At 37.5% G+C, this 20207-nt stretch overlaps 1 protein-coding gene across 4 annotated transcripts in view; it reads right to left on the minus strand.

Annotated features, from left to right (window-relative positions):
• LOC135841121 (uncharacterized) overlaps positions 1-20207 on the minus strand; it is a 120623-nt gene that overhangs the window by 96992 nt on the left and 3424 nt on the right. The window lies entirely within an intron of this gene.

Consider the following 20207-nt stretch of genomic DNA (forward strand, 5'->3'; position numbering starts at 1 on the left):
AAACCTCGTAAAATGAATAAAAACGCGTCCTCACTTAATGCAAAACCGGTGCTCGTAAGTTGGCAGTGCAAAGAGCAAGGACAACGACCAAGCATCGGTTCCAGACGTTCGTTCCATATGATTACGATAAGGAACAGCATCGAACATCGACAATGTATTATAATCGCACCTCGAGCATTCGAATCAGATCGATATCGATCATGTTGCTCGTAAATATAAACACGATGGTGAAATGTTTTTCCTCTTCGTTGAGAAATTGTTTACCCATAAAAATGAACTTGAAGTAAGCATTATCGTATACGAGTTATGTCTTCTTCGAAGGATATTTTTTCGACACGCGATCATTTTGTTCGGACAACTTTTAAAGAAGAGGAAATGTCGACTAGACGGTTTGTTTTTCTGCTCAGAATATCTAATACTACTCAGTTGTACCGTAAAAATCAGATTAAAATTTTTATGGTACCAAACAACGATAGTAATTTTCATCGTTAAAAACCCAAATCCAATTAGGTATACCTACCTATCTATTTCAGAACGTTAATTCTACTTAAAAAATTCAACTCGATAAAACAATACTTACATGTAAATTGTGTAATTTCAATTTGTAGACTTATAAGGGTATCTACCAAACTACCTACTGTCACGCTGAGTAAATTTGGCTGATAAAAATACTCGTTAAGGAAACGAGCAGTGAATTTTATAGAAGGGTTAATCAGAAAAATACACGTCGTATTATGTTCTATTGTTCCTACTCGAGTAAAATCAGACAAACGAGTAAATGTATTTATAATCTATCGAATCTGGAATTACGAGGATTTGACGATTAGCGATGATTTTTTGACAGGTGAATGTCAAGGTTTTTATATTTTTAACGCCATAATTATCCTTTTTGTTGCAAAGAATTCAAACCACGTGCTGAGAGATTTCGCCAGAGGCGCCTAATTACGACATTAGGCACGCGATTAGCGAATTTTTTCAAGTACTCGGAGATGATTTACGTTTGCGAAACGAGTGATTCGTTTTTTTTTTTTTGTAAGTTGTTGATTTCAGATACGATTCTAGAAAATTCTGTTACATTTATTATTAAGAAGAACGAGATGAATAATTTTTCAAAAAAAGAAATCTGGTGATGGTAATCGCTTTTTGCGATTCAACTATTTAGGTACACGTAATTTTTTGGGGCAGCTGATTGCAGTTAATGCAGAGCTCGTAAAGACATAAATCTATACCTTACGTCATCGAGAAAGTCAAATCATAGATATGAATAAAGTAACGAAGTTCACAAAATATTATAACAAGAACAATATACCAAACACGAGCTCAATATTTCAAGTTATTTTCCTTCAATTTTTCATGTCCTTAAATAAATACATGAATGTATAAGAAGTTGTATGACTCCACTCCTGTAAAAAATTTTCCTTTCAACATGGTAAGTTAGTTGTTCAACTCGACATCAGAAGTAATTTTCAACAGAGTAAGGGATGTATTTGATTTTTACCTTAATAAAAAAAAGACTATTCAACAAAAAAATAATAAAAAAATTACTAATAAAACAAAAATGGCTCAGAAAATCTGAAAAAGATTACCAAATACTATTCCATGTATTTCATGAAAATTTTCATAAAACCACATATCTCAACTTTCAAACTGGCAAGGACAATTTAGCAAAAAAAATGTATTGGAATAGTATCCAGCTAAAAACAACTTCACGAGTGTAATAATCTTGTAATTATAAACACTCAAAAAAAAAAACAATTGACGATCCGAATTACAAGTAAGTAAAGGAAAATATTCACATACCAATTTTAAATTTTTTTCTCACAATCAAATCTCTACATACTTCTTTTAATTTGCTGAAGCTGCTATATGAGGGATTCGGCTCCATACCACTAGGGTCATTCCATGTCAACTCAACCAACGTTTTTGAGTCATGTCATTCAATTTCGCTTAATTTTTTTTTTACAATATATACCCACCCAGTAAGTAAGAACCCCGCAATTAGTTTGGTCCCAGACCCCTCAGGGGGCGGGTGGAGGGGCTTCCATTATTTTCACATTGTCTCGAGGTACTCAACTTCAGCAGCCCATTCCTCCAAAACTATGATACTTTGATCAAAACTGATTTCACAGTTCGAAAGGGCATTGCATTTAGAACTTTTTAAGCATTTTGAAATGTTCAAAAGTTCAAAGTTGAACTTTCAAATTGAAAGTACAAATTTCAAAATGGCGCTGTAAGTGGGAGCTACCATTTAAAATTTTGAAAAAATTTCCTTAGATGTACCTTTTGATGCTATTTCGAAATATTCAAGTTTCGAGATGGGATCTCTCAATGGAGGGGGAGCACCCCAACCCCCAATTTTGGGCGAAACTTTCGAAAGAAAATCTGGGGCATGTGATATATCGAATTGTATGTTTTTGGTGACGCTGAACACGAATATGACGTCAGATTTTTGATAGGACCCCATCCACGGCCCCCAGCAGCCAGCATCTCCCCAAAGGGGGTAAAAGTTCAAAAAAGCGTTTTGTTCGTGTGACACATGGAATAGTATGTTTTTGGTGACGCTGAACATGAATATGACGTCAGATTTGTGATTGGACCCCATCCACGGCCTCCAACAATTTTTTTGGACTTTTACCTATTGGGGGAGGTTCCGGGGGCCATGGGTGAAGTCAATTCGAGAAACTAAGGCAATATTCGTGTTCAGCGATATCGAAAACATTCCATTTCATGTGTCACACGAATGTAGCCATCTTGGGGGGGGGGGGTCACCCCTTTTAGGGAGGTGCTGGGGGCAGTGGATGGGGTCCAATCACAAATCTGACGTCATATTCGTGTTCAGCGTCACCAAAAACATACTATTCCATGTGTCACATGAACAAAACGATTTTTTGAACTTTTGCCCCCTTTGGGGAGGTGCTGGGGGCCGTGGATGGGGTCCTCTCAATAATCTGACGTCATATTCGTGTTCAGCGTCACCAAAAACATACAATTCGATATATCACATGCCCCAGATTTTCTTTCGAAAGTTTCGCCCAAAATTGGGGGTTGGGGTGCTCCCCCTCCATTGAGAGATCCCATCTCGAAACTTGAATATTTCGAAATAGCATCAAAAGGTACATCTAAGGAAATTTTTTCAAAATTTTAAATGGTAGCTCCCACTTACAGCGCCATTTTGAAATTTGTACTTTCAATTTGAAAGTTCAACTTTGAACTTTTGAACATTTCAAAATGCTTAAAAAGTTCTAAATGCAATGCCCTTTCGAACTGTGAAATCAGTTTTGATCAAAGTATCATAGTTTTGGAGGAATGGGCTGCTGAAGTTGAGTACCTCGAGACAATGTGAAAATAATGGAAGCCCCTCCACCCGCCCCCTGAGGGGGCTGGGACCAAACTAATTGCGGGGTTCTCACAGTCTTACTGGGTGGGTATATATTGTAAAAAAAAAATTGAGCGAAATCGAAAGACATGACTTTCAAAATCGCCTTTTTTTTGGTTGAGTTGACATGGAATGACCCACTAGTAATATTACTAATACTCAATTAATTTTTGCATGTTTTCTCAATTTCATATTTTCTGATTTTTTTTGACCAAGAAAATTCATTTTTGCTGTCTTTATGGCAAAAGCACCTACCTAGTCATTTTTCGCTTGAAAATCGGAATCATTTTTCAGATAAATATCACTTCTTCTCAAAAATTATGATTTTTATACCAAAGTGGCCATTTTTGCAAAAAAATTAACTCATTTCCTATCAGAATCATTTTTTTGTTCAACATGTTCAATTGTTCATTTTCGCTGAGAATAATCATTTTTCGCCTAAAACACCAATTTTCGGTGAATTTTTGAAAATTTAAAAACTTCAAAAAACATATTTCGAGGGAAATTTCAACTTTTTAAATGAAATAACCCTTTTTTTTTTGAGGAAAGTGAAAACGTATACTGAATAATTCCCATTATCAACTCCCATACACCGAAATTGCTCATTTTGGGCAGTTCTGGAGCATCCGGCGATTTTTTAATTTTCTCCAGAAATCCCACATCGCCCTGAAAAAGGCCAAACATGAACGTCAGCATTCACAACCTCGGTCGGTGCTTATAGGGCATCCTCAGGAGTGTGAAGGGTATAAGAAGAGGAGTGTGAAGGGTAAGAAGTGTTTCCTTTTCAGGGAGGAGTGCGGTGTGGATGGTATGGGTGTAGGATGCAGGAAGAGGTCTTCTATTAGGGAAAAACTTGGTCGCTGGGGTCACTTGTCTAAAGCGTGCTTCAGCAACACCCCTACCAAAAAAAAAAAAAAAACAGGGCATCCTCTCAACCGTTCGACATGGTTGATTTTTTTCACATTTTTTTGGAATTTACAGATTGATTGAAAATTTACTTTGACCCGGGCACTCCTGGAATTTCACGATAACCACCTATAAAACGGCCGAGAGAGAAAGAGAAAGAGAGAGCTCAATAAGCGAGGGCAAAGTTATGTGTACTAAGGTTCATTTTCTATGCCCTTCCAGAACACGATTTGAACGATCTGGAAAAAGTTAAAAAAAAATCGCTGGAGGCTCCAGAATGACCCAAAATTAATAGTTTGTTGTCAATATATGGGAGTTGAATTATTGAAAAAATTATTCACATTGATCCACTTTTCTTCTTAAAAAATTTGAAAATCGCTTTTGGAACAGCTTTTTCAGTTTTTAAAAAATCTCCCAAAAATGCAAAAATAAATTGCAGCACACGACTTTTCTGTTTCTTCAGAATTTTAAAATTTCTCCAAAATATTTACAAAATAATTTAAGCTTATCTGCTGAAAAATAATGAACTTTTACTAAAGCTCCTATTTTTTTTTTTTTACAATTTTACAAAGTAAAAAAGTATTTTCAAAGGAAATCTTCAGAAAAATACACAAACATTTTACTACTTAATTGTAATAATTATTAGAATATCCAAATGAAAGATTACCTAAGATTGTATAAAAAAAGAATAATTTTCAGAGAATCTATTATTTGTATTTTAAAAAATAGATACCAAGCATTCACTCACAAGTTCATTAAAAATTCTACCAAAAACGTAAATAAATTGGGGAAAATTGAAAAAATTTTCAGAAAAAGTGCATCTCCCCCAAAGAAAACGATAAAAACATTGAAAACTCACATTCCAATCAATTTTTTTTTCAGTTCAACACAAAGAACTTCAAACTTTATGAAATCTTCAATAAATTTTTACAATTTTTCATGAGATTTCAAAGAAAAATTGAAAAGTTGGTCATTTTTTAATTTAAAAAAATGAATAAATAAGTAACAATCTCTCAAAAATATTAAATTCTATTAAAATGAGAAAAAAAAACAGGATACCAAGGTTTACAATTTTGGCACTTGAAGAATTTCAAGCCTTTTCCTAATCTACATATATTCCAAAGGCTATTCAAAGAAGAGCCATGTTTTCAAACACATACTGCTTAATAAAAAACCTATTTTGCCTTGCAGTTGTTTTGTTTCTCCTGCAGGTTGATTTGGATCTCAAGTCAAGAGCTGAATTATACTAAACCTGTTCGGTTACTTCGAACACCTATTGATAAGTACATTAATTCGAGTCTGGTCGTCTTTGGCTATCAGAAATAAAAATTGTGGAGGTTTTTGACTCGAGCTGTCATTTATTATCTGCCACGGTTTCAAAAAATCAAAAAACAACTTCTTTTGAAATTTAAAATCACGGTAGAAATGATGGGGTTCCTCAGTAAAAGACTCAAAATTTTATCCTTAGTCTTTTGACATCACCTCGTTTCTTTGCCACAAAAATATTCAAAGACGACTCAATCTAACCTGCACTCGTACCGTAATTTTCAAATGACTCAAATGTTCAAAATTTGAAATTTGTGCGTCTAAATGTTCAACGTAAAAAATGTCCTCACAACGTCTCGAGAGCTCATTTCGAGTACATTATGTCAAATAATGCTAAAAATAAAACCACTGAACTAGAAAAACTGGTACGAATTTCAATATCTCGACCTACCGCCCAATTAAACACTTCTCAATTAAATAAATTTGATAAACAAACCTACTGAACAGAACGAACAAAACTAACTGAATTTCGCTACTCTCTAGACCACACTTGAATCACGCAAATAAAATACAAGAATACCCATTCCGTATGATTTTTAATCCAAAATGCAACCAAGAATTCGCCCAACTATTCTCAAATACCACACATATCTCTTACCAGACTTTAATTTGCCTATCTTATTCACCTCACTTTAAAAATAAAACAAAAAAATGCATTTAAAAAAAACTTGAAAAACACCTTCAAATAAAATACCCAATACCCATATAACCGACGATTTAAAAAAATCAAACCACGAACATTCGCCAAGTAAACAAATAAATGTACTTCCATCAGAGATATATAAAAATTCAACTTGTATGTCCAATTTCGAGAAAAAAATTTCACCCATGGAAAATTTCCAAGTTTGAAAATTACGGAAATGGTTAATTATTCGCGATGAACTTCTCGATCTGGTTTCGCAAAAACCCCAATGGTATTTCCAAGTCAGTTATACCGAACAAGTTTTACATATTAAATAAGTAAATATATAGGTACCTCGTCGTCGTTGAATATAATTCAATTCCTCTTGGTACATGATCTTATATTAATATTCATCTCAAGCTCGAGTCAGTCAAACAGTCATAAATGTACACACCTTATTCGAATTGAATCTTAGGCATCACATTTTTTCATTTCATAGGCCTAACTACGTACATATAAAGATCTTTATCGAAGACCCAAGTACATATTAATAATCTTTAAAAAACGAGATGGATTAATAAAAATACACCTAATCTCACACATTCTCGAGATGAAGGCTGAAACTTCACGCAATGAACACCTTCATGCTTCAAAATTACGTGCTAATTACTTATTTTTGGTAAAAATCTCAAATTAATATTCGCTCGTAAATCGGAAATAATGAATAAAACAAGGCGATGCGTTGGATTATATTCTAGTAGGAAATATAGCCGAAAATAAAAACAAAAAAAAAACAAACCAACACTTAGAGCGTTAATGATAAAAACATGTTTCGTTAGCCCCTCTCTCTAGCTGCAGTTACGTTTACATTGATTTCAATTTATACATAATATAAATTCAAACATCAAGTTAGTAAAATTCATCAAAACACTTCACTATCCGGTTAGATACACGAAAAAGATCACCCTGCATTTAGAACATTTTCCTAGAAATCGCTATTCATTCGTCACTAAACTTTTTGTTTACAAACACCTGAGACAGGTTTTATTTGCAACAAAGTAATAGGTATTCAGTATTCACTAAGCTGGTAATGGATATTCGGAAATTTTTGTTTTATTTGTAGCAAACACGTAGCAGGCACGCTCAAAATGATTAACTCTGACTCATACTATCTATGTACTTCCTTTGACCAACTCAAGGTGAATACCTACTCTTATTCTTAAACAAGGAGCACGTTGCAACGAGTCAGACCATCAGACGAATAAACTCAACAGTACATGCAAAGCTTTCGTTTACGAAAATTTTCCACAATTGCTAGGGTAATTCGTTTCAATTTAATTATCCATCCAAGACTAAGACTACGAATTAACTAGCACCTGAAGATAATAATTTATACCATGACGATGCTTATTCGAATAGATAATAATCAGGTAGACTAATTTGTTGAGTATTACGCAGATAACAAAGTACCAAGACCAAATAACTTGAAGATTTGAATTTTGCATACATATTCAGACTACGAGCATACGCAGCTGATATAGAAAATCAATCGGAAACTTCTACAGACGTAATTCTAAAAATACTAAAAATATTCGCGAATTGTTCATCATTTAGATCGCATGTTTCCGGATTCGCGATGATTCTTTTTATTGTATTCGTTGTACGATTCTACAAAGGTTACATAACTTGGCCAGTATCATCGTTACATTTTTTTCGCATATTTCAAGGAAAACTGGTAGTTTTTCTCGACGAGTAGGATTACACGTACCTAACCACTTAAATAAGTAGATAAATAGATGAAGTAATGTAGGTACGAATTCGACATAAAAGTCGAAATTTTACATTTAAAATGCAAAAAATGCACTTCCATTACAACTAGGTAGTTAGGTAAGGCACTCATTGATATTCAAGTTCCGGAGCCAAGAACGTCAGCAATTGAAACATAGTCAAAGTTGCTATCGCAGGCTATCTGATATTACTCATTATGACCAATATTTTAGAAAGTGAAGGGCATTCTTCGGTTTATGGTGAATTCTTAAAAAACACTTTTGGGCCAAAAAATGTTTAAAAAATCAAAATTTTACCAAGTTGACCGATGAAGTTGAAATTTGGTATGTAAGCTATTTTCGATTCCCCAAATTGAACGAATAGAGGGCTCGTATCTAATTTTTTCCCCCCAAAAAAAAGAAACCTAAGAAACCAAAAAAGAGACAAAACGCGGGCAAAATATCTTCATGCAGAAAAAAGTTACTCCCCCCCCCTCAAAAAAAACAAAAGCGAGATTTTTTAGCTAGAAAGAGGAAATCTTTGCAATTGCTGCCATAAAACCTATTTTTGGCAAAGTATGATAGGCTACAGCGAAACTTTGACAATTTTAACAAGTGTTTTTTGAATATTTCTAGACAAAATGCAACACTTGGATAATTTTTGAAAAAAGTGACTTTTTGGAATTTGAGAACTATTGATAATTTTTGGCAAAAAGCCAGACCAACAGTTCTAGCAAAAAGCAGGACTTTTATAGGCAATTATTGACAAAAAAATGATACGTTTTCGCAATCATTGTGGAATATGGGCAACTTTTTTTCGGTTTTTTGGTTAAAAAACGAGTTTTTGTAATTACTGGCAAGAAGCTAATTTTTGGCAAAGTACAGCAATTCAACAAGGGGAAATGGCTTGTGGACAATTTCTGACAAAAATGCAAGAGTTGGACAATTTTTGAAAAAAGTGAGACTTCGGGATTTTTTGGGGAAAAAACACAAATATTAAAGTAGCAATTTTATTTAAAAGCCAACATTTCTTAAAATTTTAAAATTATTGTCAAAAAAGTGACTCTTTTATGGCAATTTCTGGCAATAAAGCGAGGGTTTTGGATAATTTTTGAAAGGAAATGAACAAAAATCTTAAGCAATTTTGCTAATAAGCAAAAAAAAAAATCAAAAATCGAAAATTCAACAATTTTAGCAAAAAGCAGCAGTTTTTTGGAATCAATGGCAAAGAAACTACATTTCCCCCCCAATTTTTTCATCAAAAAGTGATTGTTTTACATTGTTTATGGGAAAAAACGTCACATTTTAGGCAAAAAAAGTGAGACTTTTCAATTGTAAAAGAGCTTTTGGCAAAAAGAAAGGCTTTTAGACAATTTTCGGAGAAAAGTAAAACTTTTTGCTACTTTTTTTTTGGCAATCATTGTGGAATATAGACAACTTTTTTTCAGTTTTTCGATTAAAAAACGAGTTTTTGTAATTGCTGGCAAAAATCCAATTTCTGACAAAAACGCAAGACTTTGAAAAATTTGGAAAAAAAAGTGAGACTTTTGGGTGTTTTTGGGGAAAAAACACGAATATTATCGCAGCAATTTTATTTAAAAGCCAGAATTTTTTAGAATTTTTGACAAAACACAAGACTTTTGACAATTTTTCCAAAAATACGATATTTTGGAAATTATTGTCAAAAAAATGACACTTTTATAGCAATTTCTGGCAATAAAGCGAAGGTTTTGGATAATTTTTGAAAGGAAATATGAACAAAAATCTTGGGCAATTTTGCTAACAAAGCAAAAAAAATGTCAAAAATCAAAAATTCGACAATTTCTGGGAAAAAGCAACAGTTTTTGGAATTAATGGCAAAGAAATTACCTATATTTTTTCCTAATTTTTTCTTCAAAAAGTGTTTTAATTCTTCACATTTTGAAAAAAGTCACAATTTAGGTAAAAAAGTGAGACTTTTCAATTGTGAAAGAGCTTTTGGCAAAAAGAAAGACTTTTGGACAATTTTTGGAAAAAAGTAAAACTTTTTGCTATTTTTTTTTTTTTTTGCAAAAACACGAGAATTTATACCTATCAATTTTTGAAAAAAAGAGAATTTCTGATAATTTTTGGCAAAAAGTAAGACCAATAGTTCTAGCAAAATGCAAAACTTTTAGACAATTTATGGCAAAAAAATGAAATTTTTTCGCATCTTTGTTGAAAGTGGGTGATTTTTTTTCAACTTCTCGGTTATAAAGCGAGACTTTTATGGAGTTTTAGCAAAAATCCAAAACTAAAGGGTAATTTTTAGAAAATAATTAAGACTTTTTTTGATTTTATCCCCAATTTTTTCATCAAATAGTGTTTTTTTTTCACGTTTTTCAGGTGAAAAAACGTCACATTTTAGGTAAAAAAGTGGGAATTCTTGATTGTAAAAGAGCTTTTGGCAATAAGAAAGACTTTTGAACAGATTTTTTTTTTTGTAAAAACACGAGAATTTTTATCAATTTTTGAAAAAGCGAGAATTTCTAAAAATTTTGGCAAAAAGCAAGACCAACAGTTTTATAGCAAAAATCAAAACTTTCAGGCAATTATTGGCAGAACAATGAAACTTTTTCGCAATCATTGCGGAAAGTGGGTAACTTTTTTCGACTTTTCATTTAAAAAACGAGACTTTTTGGAGTTGAGGCAAAAAAAAAGGCGAAACTATATGGGAAAATTCAAGAATTAAAACTTTAATATGAATTTTTAGCGAAAATTCGTCAATTTTCAGCCAGAAACGAAGTTGTTTGGCAATTTTAGCAAAAGGTAGGGTTTGTATAACCACTGAAAATGCTGCGTAGTCAGTGCAGGACTTTTTGACATTATAAGCATTTTTTCAAGAGTAAAAAAATGAATTTTCGAAAATTTGTTTAAAAAAAATTATTTCTTGTAAGAACTAGAACGTAGAAAAAACTGAAATTTACTTCACAATATCACCTTAATTTTAAGGTTCGGAGTCAATTAGAAATGGTTCTAGGCCGATTTGGAGCCTCCGACAATGTTTAGGAAATTTCAGTTCTCTCAAAAATGTTATTAATCTGTCGAAATGAACTTCTTCAACACCTATGTATGTACGTGTTCAATGCATGTTACTTGCAATTAGTAAACCACTTGAGCGATTACACATCATTTTTCTAAAATCAGTTTTTTTTTTTTTTTTTTTTTTTTTTTTTTGAATAATATTTACATCTTATAATTACTTATCCCTGCGGTGAGGGGGCGGGGCCTAAGCCCCGCCCCTTCCGCAGAGATAATACCAGTACAATCTTAAGTTTAAGGGGAGGGTGATGTATATTCTAATACTAAATTACAAACTTAATACTAAAATTTAGCTATAAAGACTATGTACAACTTAAACTAAGCCAAGATTAGGAGTGTTTCAATTTTGCTTAAAACTAGGAGGGGAAGGGGACGGTTCGGCCACCCAGTGGTCCTGGAGCCGCAGTGAGTGGGGGGCCCCAGTTTTGGTTGGGACTGCTGACCCACCCCCCCCAGCACCAGGCCAAAGGCCCGGAGCTCCTAGGCAGTATCCCAGAATCGCTCCCACCACTTCGGGGTTGAGGGAGTGGTCACCCTAGGATGTAGCCCATTCCCCCCTTCCGCGGATTTGGAGCGACCCCCGACCCGTCTCCCATTTTGGGGTAGGCCTAGGAGGTCTCCGGGCACCACTGTACCCTTAACTACCTCAGAAAGAGATCTCCTAGAGTAGGATTGTCCAAAAGGATATTATTTCTGATGTGTGAAAGTGGGAACACTCGGTCCTACCTTACATAGTGGATAACATTGGAGTAGTTTTGAATGCTGAGAATGGACACATACCATAGGTTTCTTCCATCCTTCAGCTTAGGGTAGTGCTACAATAATATACATACATTGTACTATATAGATTAAATTAAATTAAATAAGATATATTTGGGGAGAATATTTACTTTATTACATTGTTATATAATCTATTTACAAGTGCTATCAATTCGTTTTAGAGCGGGTGTTAGGGGAGGTCCAGTTACATACCTTGATATTGATAGGTATCTCCCTGAACTCTCTTACGATGATTGGCCGTACCTGGCCCCAGTCAAGCTGGTCCAGCCCACATCCAATCCGTGGGATAGCGAGTTTTTTTATTTTTCTTCTGGTACATTCCCTGGCAAGATTTTGGATGCCAAGGGAGAAGTCCTTATATGTTGGTTTGTCGTAGTAATGGATTTTTGTGACGACACAGAATATTATATAATGTCCCTGGCTCACTGTTCCTTCGACTTTCCGCTTTAGAGTTGCCACTTCCCCCACATTGTGTGGTTGGGTCAGTAGCATCTCTCTGCCTCCAAAGTGGCGGACAAAGTCCCTCGCTATCCCAGCGGACATTCTGAGGTCTTGGCTGACACAGTGTGCCAGTGCAAAGGAGGGTCCCTGAAGAAATATGTCTTCATTGGCTTCCTCCAGCGTGAGTAGGCCGTTGGACTCAACTGCTGTTAAAGCCATATTTCCCAAGCTTCTTCTCCTCATTGCTTCTGCAGCAGAGGCGATGAGTCTGGTCTCGACATCACGAGGTGTTGGTTCGTGCATGTCAAGATATTGTTCGTATGGGAGAAGATCCCCCACACTAGCAGCACTGACTGGGGCGTAGAAGCGCTCTTGGATTCCACGAAGCACCAGGTATTGCATAGCAGGTATGTAGACATGGTCACTGAATATCAGGGAGTATGGATGATCCAGGCCTCCTTGAGTGAGCAACTGTCTCTGGGCTGTTGAGATTATCCTCCTGGGTTCAGCCTCCTTTGAGGCCTCTTCCCAGTGCTGGTATGCCACAGAAGTGGAGAGCTCAGTGCTACTCTTTCTGGGAGTTGGGGGGAAGGTGGTCCTTAGGAATATTATTCGTCGGTTTACATCCTCCAAGATGTGTCGGTTTACATATGGTCCCATTGGTGTGTAGTTTGATGGAGGTTTTTTGATGCCCAGCTTCCCACCAATGGAGAAAGTTGAATGATCTTGTTTTGGTGTTTCCTCAGCTACAGAGCCTGGAGTCACCCCTCCATGCATGAACTGTATTCTGTTTTTGTGACTCTCAAAGGCGTCTGCTACCTGCTTAGCTTTCAGCGATGTTTTGTTCAAGTTGATTGGTGGATGCACCTTGCTGATAGGTACCTGGATCAGATTTGGAGAGCACTGGACCTCAAAGCTACTTGTGTAGTCCATTCTATGTTGGTGAGCTGTTGGTGTGAGGGTTAACGGTGAGAAGTTGCAGGGTTGAAAGCCTGGGCTGTTCCAACCATTGTACACTGGTATTGATGTGCTGTGCCCCTCAACTGGACTGGAGTGTACAACAGGAATATTATATCTCCCTGTTCCCAGTGTTGTGCTAATGTTGTGTGCAGGGGGGCTTTTACAGTTTCGGATGACACGGCCATGTTGGGCAGTAGTTGTTGATGTTGTTGTAGTTGTGTTGGCAGGAGAATACAGTACATCGTGCTCAGGGTGTGGCATTGCTGTAGTATGTTGGAAAAGGGAGTTGGATACCATGATTCTCTTCCTAGGGGATGAGGTTGGTGAAGAAAGTGGGCCAAGTATGTGGTCTGTTTGCTGCAGGATTGGGTTGATAGGTTGCACCATTGGACTGAATTTGGGTAGGTTAATTGCTGTGAAGTTTCTCCTTGCAGCTAGCCATTCGTTTTCGAACCCTGGTGAATGATGCTGGTCACCTCCTTGTGAGGCCTCCGAACTAATACAGGATTCAGTTGAATGTTGTGTGACTGGGCTGCTGCAGACCTCTTGGTTCCTCTTGAGTAGCTCGCTAGCTATCAGCACTGTTCTAGGCACAAGCTTCAGTGCTGATGGTGAGTAGGTAGGTAAGCTTGTTACTCCGTTGTTTTTGTTGGTGGTTTCTGGTACTTGTGTTAGTTGTGTTTGGAGTATAGAGACTGGTGATGGTGACTGCAGGTGCATTGGTATTGGTGTGCTGGTGATACTGGTAGTAGGAGGTAGTTCTTGGAGACTATATAGTGTGGTTAAAGGTGATGGATCATCCACATCTGACGTTCCCTCAGTATCTGTGGTAGATTTGTCAGCTATAACTTTAATGGAGTCCCGGATGTGAAAGAGTTCTTTGATGAGTTGATTCAGATTTTGTAAGTTGGTGGGAGTGACATCAAGCATTTCTACTGGGTACCGTTCCCTGATCTCAGCAATTTGGGTATTTGTACATTCAGTGATGAGGTGTTGTGGACTTTGTAGATTACCGCATACACAGAGGTTACTCCTTATTATCTTGAATCTCTTCAAGTAATCGGCGAAGAAACCATGGCCTGTGAGGGCCTGGGTTAGGAAGAAGCTTGGTTTGAGATGTGCGCAGCTACCTTCCATTCTCTCAGCTATATCAGGAATCCATTCATAAGTGACTCTTCCAGTTGTAGCCAGATCCCAGCGGCTCTGCCACATCTGGTATGCCATTGAGGTGAGTTCATTATCCAGCTGACGCCTTGAGAATGATCTGTTTTGCATTATGTAGGCATTCTTGGTCCTATTGGAATCTTTGTGCAGTAAGGTAATGGGTCCTGTGTCTAGGTTTGGAGCTTGAGTGCGATACCCTATGTCAGCAGCTCTTCTAAGGGCCATTTTTGCTATTGCCAGGTCAAGTGGGAGCATCCCAGCAATAACAGAGGCTGCAGTATCAGACACTGTCCGATAAGCTGAGATAATCTTCAGGTTTGTTGCTCTCTGAGTTTTACGGATTTTTTCTAGAACGCATGTGTACTTCAGGGCTGGCAGCGTGATTGCTGACCCATAATACCAGAGTGAGTTGATCAGCCCCTGCGCCATGATTTTCCTTGCTTCATAACCATAGCCATAGGTGCGTCCAAACAATCTATTTATAATGTTGAGTGACAGTTGAGATTTCTTGTGTATGTTAGTGAAGTGTGGTATAAAGGTGAGTTTTTGATCAATTATCACTCCAAGGTATTTGATTTCCCTAGAGGTAGTGACTAGCTGACCATTTACTGTTATTATGGGCTCAGTGTGGTGCTTCCTAGTACATACCATCACCTGGGTTTTTGCAGCATTTAGGCTTAAACCAAGCTTACTCAGCATAATAGTGAGTTGGGTGATGGCAGTTCTGGCATTCTGTTCCAGGGTATTGATGTTTTTGGCTCCAAATACAAAAAGCAAGTCGTCAGCAAAGCCAATTGACCTGCAGCCCCGAAACATGAATTTGAGTACTACATTGTAGATGATGATCCATAAAAGGGGGCCCAGGTTAGACCCCTGGGGGCACCCCTTAGTTACCTTGGCCTTGAATGTTTTACCATTATACTGGTACTGCACTGTTCTGTCTTTTAGATATTCAACCAGCATCCAGATTAGTATTGGATGGATACCATGATCAATAAGTGCATCAATTATCACTTGATGAGGTATGGAATCAAAGGCCTTGGCAACATCAAAGCTTATAGTCATAGCTATGTCTCCATTAGCCTGAATAGATTCAATTTCAGTTATTAGTTTTGCCAGGGCGTGGTCTGTTGAGAGCCCAGGCTGAAATCCATATTGGTTAGGAGCAATGAGGTCATTACTAGATAGGTATTTAAAAATTCTTTTGTATATTAGTTTCTCTAGTATTTTTGATGTGGTTTTCAGCAAGCATATAGGCCTATATCCTGCAGGATCATCTGGGTCCTTACCAGGTTTTTGGAGGACAACTAGTTTAGCCACCCTCCAAGCAGTCGGAAAATATGCCCTTTTCAGACAGGAGGTGAACAGATTGGTGACCTGTTCTTTATTATGGAGAAAAATGATTTTCATTACTTTGTTGTCAACATTGTCCACTCCAGGGGCCTTACCATCTTTCAAATTGCGGATGATTTCCTCAATTTCATCAGCAGTAGGCTCTTCAAGATCATGTTGTAGTGGGTATCCAAGCATTTTATGGATATCCCTGTTTGTATTAATGTGTTGGTACAGGTTAGCAGTATTTACGGGGTGCCCATCTTGGGGAAAGAGGTGGTGGAGGAGGAAGTTCACATTTTCATTGTCAGTTTTTGCATTAGAGTTGCGAAGTAGTGGTATTGTTCTACTGTTGTTACTTGTTGCCATTTTTAGTACCTTGTAGGGTTTACCCCATGCCTGGTTGGTTGTTATGAATGTTCGCCAAGCTCTGCGCTTGGCTCCTGCTATTTCGTAGGTATATTTGCGCTCTATAGCTCTATATTCTTCATAGCATAGCTCATACTGGATTGACTCAGGTGGGATGGAGCGGAGGCATTTAGCAAGGTCATTTTTGGATTGCTTAATTTTCTCAAGGTCACTATTCCACCAAGGAAGAGGAGAGTCCTTTGAGGAGATTTTTGCCATATCTTTCAGATTACTAACCAGCTCTTCAAAGTATTGAATAAACTGGTCTATTTCTTCCCTACCACAATCTGGATCCAAACTTGGTAGGGGATTGGCTAGGATTGCCTCCTCTATCATATCGTAGTCGTAGATGTATTTTTCTTCTCCCACACAGTAGGTAGGTTGTATAGTAACTTCAAAGGTGATGAGCTGGTGATCTCTAGGAGCTGTAGGTACTACTTTCCAGTCTCTCACCCTACTTATCATGTAGTCTGAGACTATTGTGTAGTCCAGTATTGATTTATACTCCCTTCTAACAAAGGTTGGTGTATCGTCATTTAATATGGTGAGGTTAGAGGATATGATAAAATCATCAAATAATTCATCTCTCTCTCTTATAGCATGGTGCCTATAGAAATAAAGTAGAGACGAGTAGGTATTAAAATCACCCATCATAATAAGTTTATCATTTTGCTTTCTCAGCACAATGGTTTTCAGTACCTGTGTTATTCTCTTAATGGGCTTATTTGGCGAGGCGTATACAGAGACATACGTCACACCAGCTATTTCAATTTCAATGATGCCGCCGACACTATGGAATGTCTGTGTCAGCGGAATGTTTTTTTTAACAAGCATACATGCACTGCCACTACATATGCTTCGATAGTTGTCTGATAAGATAGGAATTTTATTATTACATGTGTATGGCTCAGACATTGCGATCACGTCAATATTTTCTTCTTTAATTACATCAGCTATTGTGGAGAGATATTTCTGGTTGTTACCTATATTTATCTGAGCTATTTTTGTGTTTGAGTTTTTCTTTTGATAGGCCATTCTACTCATATTGGATGGTTTTAGAAACTGCGTTGAGATGATTAATTAGGGAGGTACAATTTTTACTGTGAGTATCATGCTTGGTGTCCAAGGGGGTAGCTGAGGGATTTTTTTGATTCACTCGAGTGCAGTTTAAGCAGGTTCCAGCTTCCTTAGTTGCTACAGGAAGCCTGCAATATTTTTTAAGATGGCCATACTGATGGCATTGAGTGCATTTGATTAGAGGTATGTTATTAGCAACTGGACACACCGCCCAACTGTCTCCCCCTATCAATATCTTCCCATGGGTACTCACTAAGAGCTGCCATGCCGCGGGGGTTACCACAGCAGTTGCAAAAATTCCAGAGTTTGGATCGTCATGCCTATACCTCATAACTTTGGTGTACTGAGGGTTGCAGCCAGTACTATTTACTATTGCTTGCTCAATTTCTTGAGCTGTGCATAATTTTGGTAGGCGGTGGATAACTATTTCTGGATTTCTTTTTTCCTTTTTCAAGATAGGAGTGAGATTTTGCTGCAGCTTTTGCTGTACATTTTTGAGTTTTGACTGGTCCTGACATGCAATAAGTACTCCACCTCCAGGCAGGGGCTTTGCAAAAGTTACCCCATCAGTGTAGGGGTTGATAGCAGTTTTTACTAGCTGGAATCCATCTTGGCCTGTGATTTTGGGCTTTAGGACCATAGTATTATTGTTGAGTTTGATGGGAGTTTTGGGTACCAGTTCTGGGTTTTGCTGCTTGAGCTGATGCATTTGTACTGGTTTTTTAATTACATCTGCATAGGTAGTAGGCCTATTCGGAGGTATTAGTGGAGTATGTGAGAAGGTTAGCTGGGGTAGCTGGTTTTGTGCAGAGCTGCTTGGAGGCTGTGTGCGGCTGCCTGCAGCCTTTTCGGCGAGCTTGGCCGCAGCCTCCTTAATCTGAGTTTTCACGGAGTTCGCAAAATTAACGCTATTTTCTTTAAGTTTTGTGAAATTGTCCTTCATACCTGTTTTTATGCTGGTTTTCAGGTTGTTGGACTGGTCCAGCAGTTCAAGGCAGGAGTTGATGAGATCGTTGGTCTCTTTTAGGTAGTTGTCAATGAAGGAGGGGGGTGGGGTCCCTTTTTTCTTCCGATTTCTTCCTTTTTTGCCCTCATTTGACGAGTTGTTGGTGACGTTATTATCCGTAGATTCGACGTCAGTGTTGGCCATTTTTTAAGTAGGTCATCAGCGTTATACACACACGAAACGCGATATGCTCGTCAGTATAGGCGTGTCCGAACCGTTATGAGCCAAAAATCCCGTAATTTTGGTCCGATTTTTTGAGCAAGAGTGTGTCAAAACCAGAGAGAATCACAACCCGCACCCGGGGGCGCGAAAAAAAACGACGGAAAATCCGATTTTCCCGGAAAAATTCGCACTTTTTCCGAGACTCGACTGCGTACGTGTTGTCTATTCGAACGATACTTTAGGTATATACCTTTACCTACCTACAGTCAGTTCAGAACCGTACATTGTTCAAATTTTCAGTCATGAAATAGTTGGAGATACGTTCTTAAACAGGCAGAAATCAGGGGGCCCGCATAAGGATCACTAGCACCCCCCCCCCCGGAAATTTTGGAGAAATTCCAAGTTTCAAAAAGCTACTGGAGGCTCCAGTAATTATCAAAAAATTGCTGGATGCTCCATAGCGACTTGAAATTTACCTGCAGTCGACTTTATACAGCATATTGAAATCAATTTGCAGAATTAATTTCGGCTTTCCAACTCCCTCTGATGAAATTTTGTGAGAATTTCGAGTTTAAAAAAGCTACTGGAGGCTCCAGTAATTATCAAAAAATTGCTGGAGGCTCCATAACGACTTGAAATTTACCTGCAGTCGACTTTAAAGCATATTGAAATTAAATTGCAGAATTAATTTCGGCTTTCCAACTCCATTTTTGATGAAATTTTGTGAGAATTTCGAATTTCAAAAATCTGCTGGAGGCTCCGGAACTGCTCAAAACGGTTTGAAACAGTTTCCAATCGATTTGGCAGGTCGAAAATCGGGTATATCCCAAATTTCAGCTTTCTAGGTCAATTTGGTAACATTTTGATTTTTTTCTCATATAGTCCAGTAACTTTAGCATTGAATAGTGAATCTCTAGGTTGCAAGCTGATTTTTGGTATACTGGTCCATTTTGATGTCCTGAAAACGAATCTGAGGAGTGCCCTACTGTGCCGGGTGAGCTTTCCCCCGAATTGTGGATTTTAGCCCCCCAAAATAGGTTTTTGGCCAATATATCGAAAAATATCGACTCTAGCGCAAAAATGATTGAAGAATGTTGTTCTACGTTAAATTTCCGATCTATTGATATATCAACTGTCTTTCTCCCCCAGGGGGGGTGGAACTACAACCATTCAAAAAAGGGGGGTTTCCTGAAAAATACATAAAGGATATAGACGCCTGAGGGGGGTGAAATGGTCCCCGAAAGCGTTCGAGTTGATATCAGCATGGAAGGTGGGTCCCATCGAGAAACTTCCGCGTGAAAAATTTCAGATCGGCACCACCTCCCCTTTTTGGGGAACCCCCCTTTTCTGTAATTTCAATACCAATTTTCTCAGCCCCATTTCAACCGATTTTGAAAATTTTTCAGAATGTTATGTATATTCATAGTAGGTATCCCCACAACAATTTTCAACCCCCTCCCCTCATATTTACCCCTCAAAATGGTGTGAAAATGTGCCTTGGGGAGGGTTGGGGTAAAATGGAAATTTCGGGGAAAATAACTAAGTATTAATGAGTAGGGTGTCGTTTTCTTATGATTCGATACCGCTGAGCACAAATATGACGTCAGATTTTTTGCTACACTCATCTAGCCCTCTCCACAGCACATAGACCCCTCAATTTATACTATTTGAAATAAGTTGAAAAACGCTATTTTGAGGAGTAAATATGAGGGGAGGGGGTTGAAAATTTTTGTGGGGATACCTTCTACATATCAATATACATAACATACTGAAAAATTTTCAAAATCGATTGAAATGGGGCTGAGAAAATTGGTATTGAAA

This window comes from Planococcus citri, chromosome 3 (genome assembly GCF_950023065.1).
Source record: "Planococcus citri chromosome 3, ihPlaCitr1.1, whole genome shotgun sequence".
Taxonomy (NCBI): domain Eukaryota; kingdom Metazoa; phylum Arthropoda; class Insecta; order Hemiptera; family Pseudococcidae; genus Planococcus; species Planococcus citri.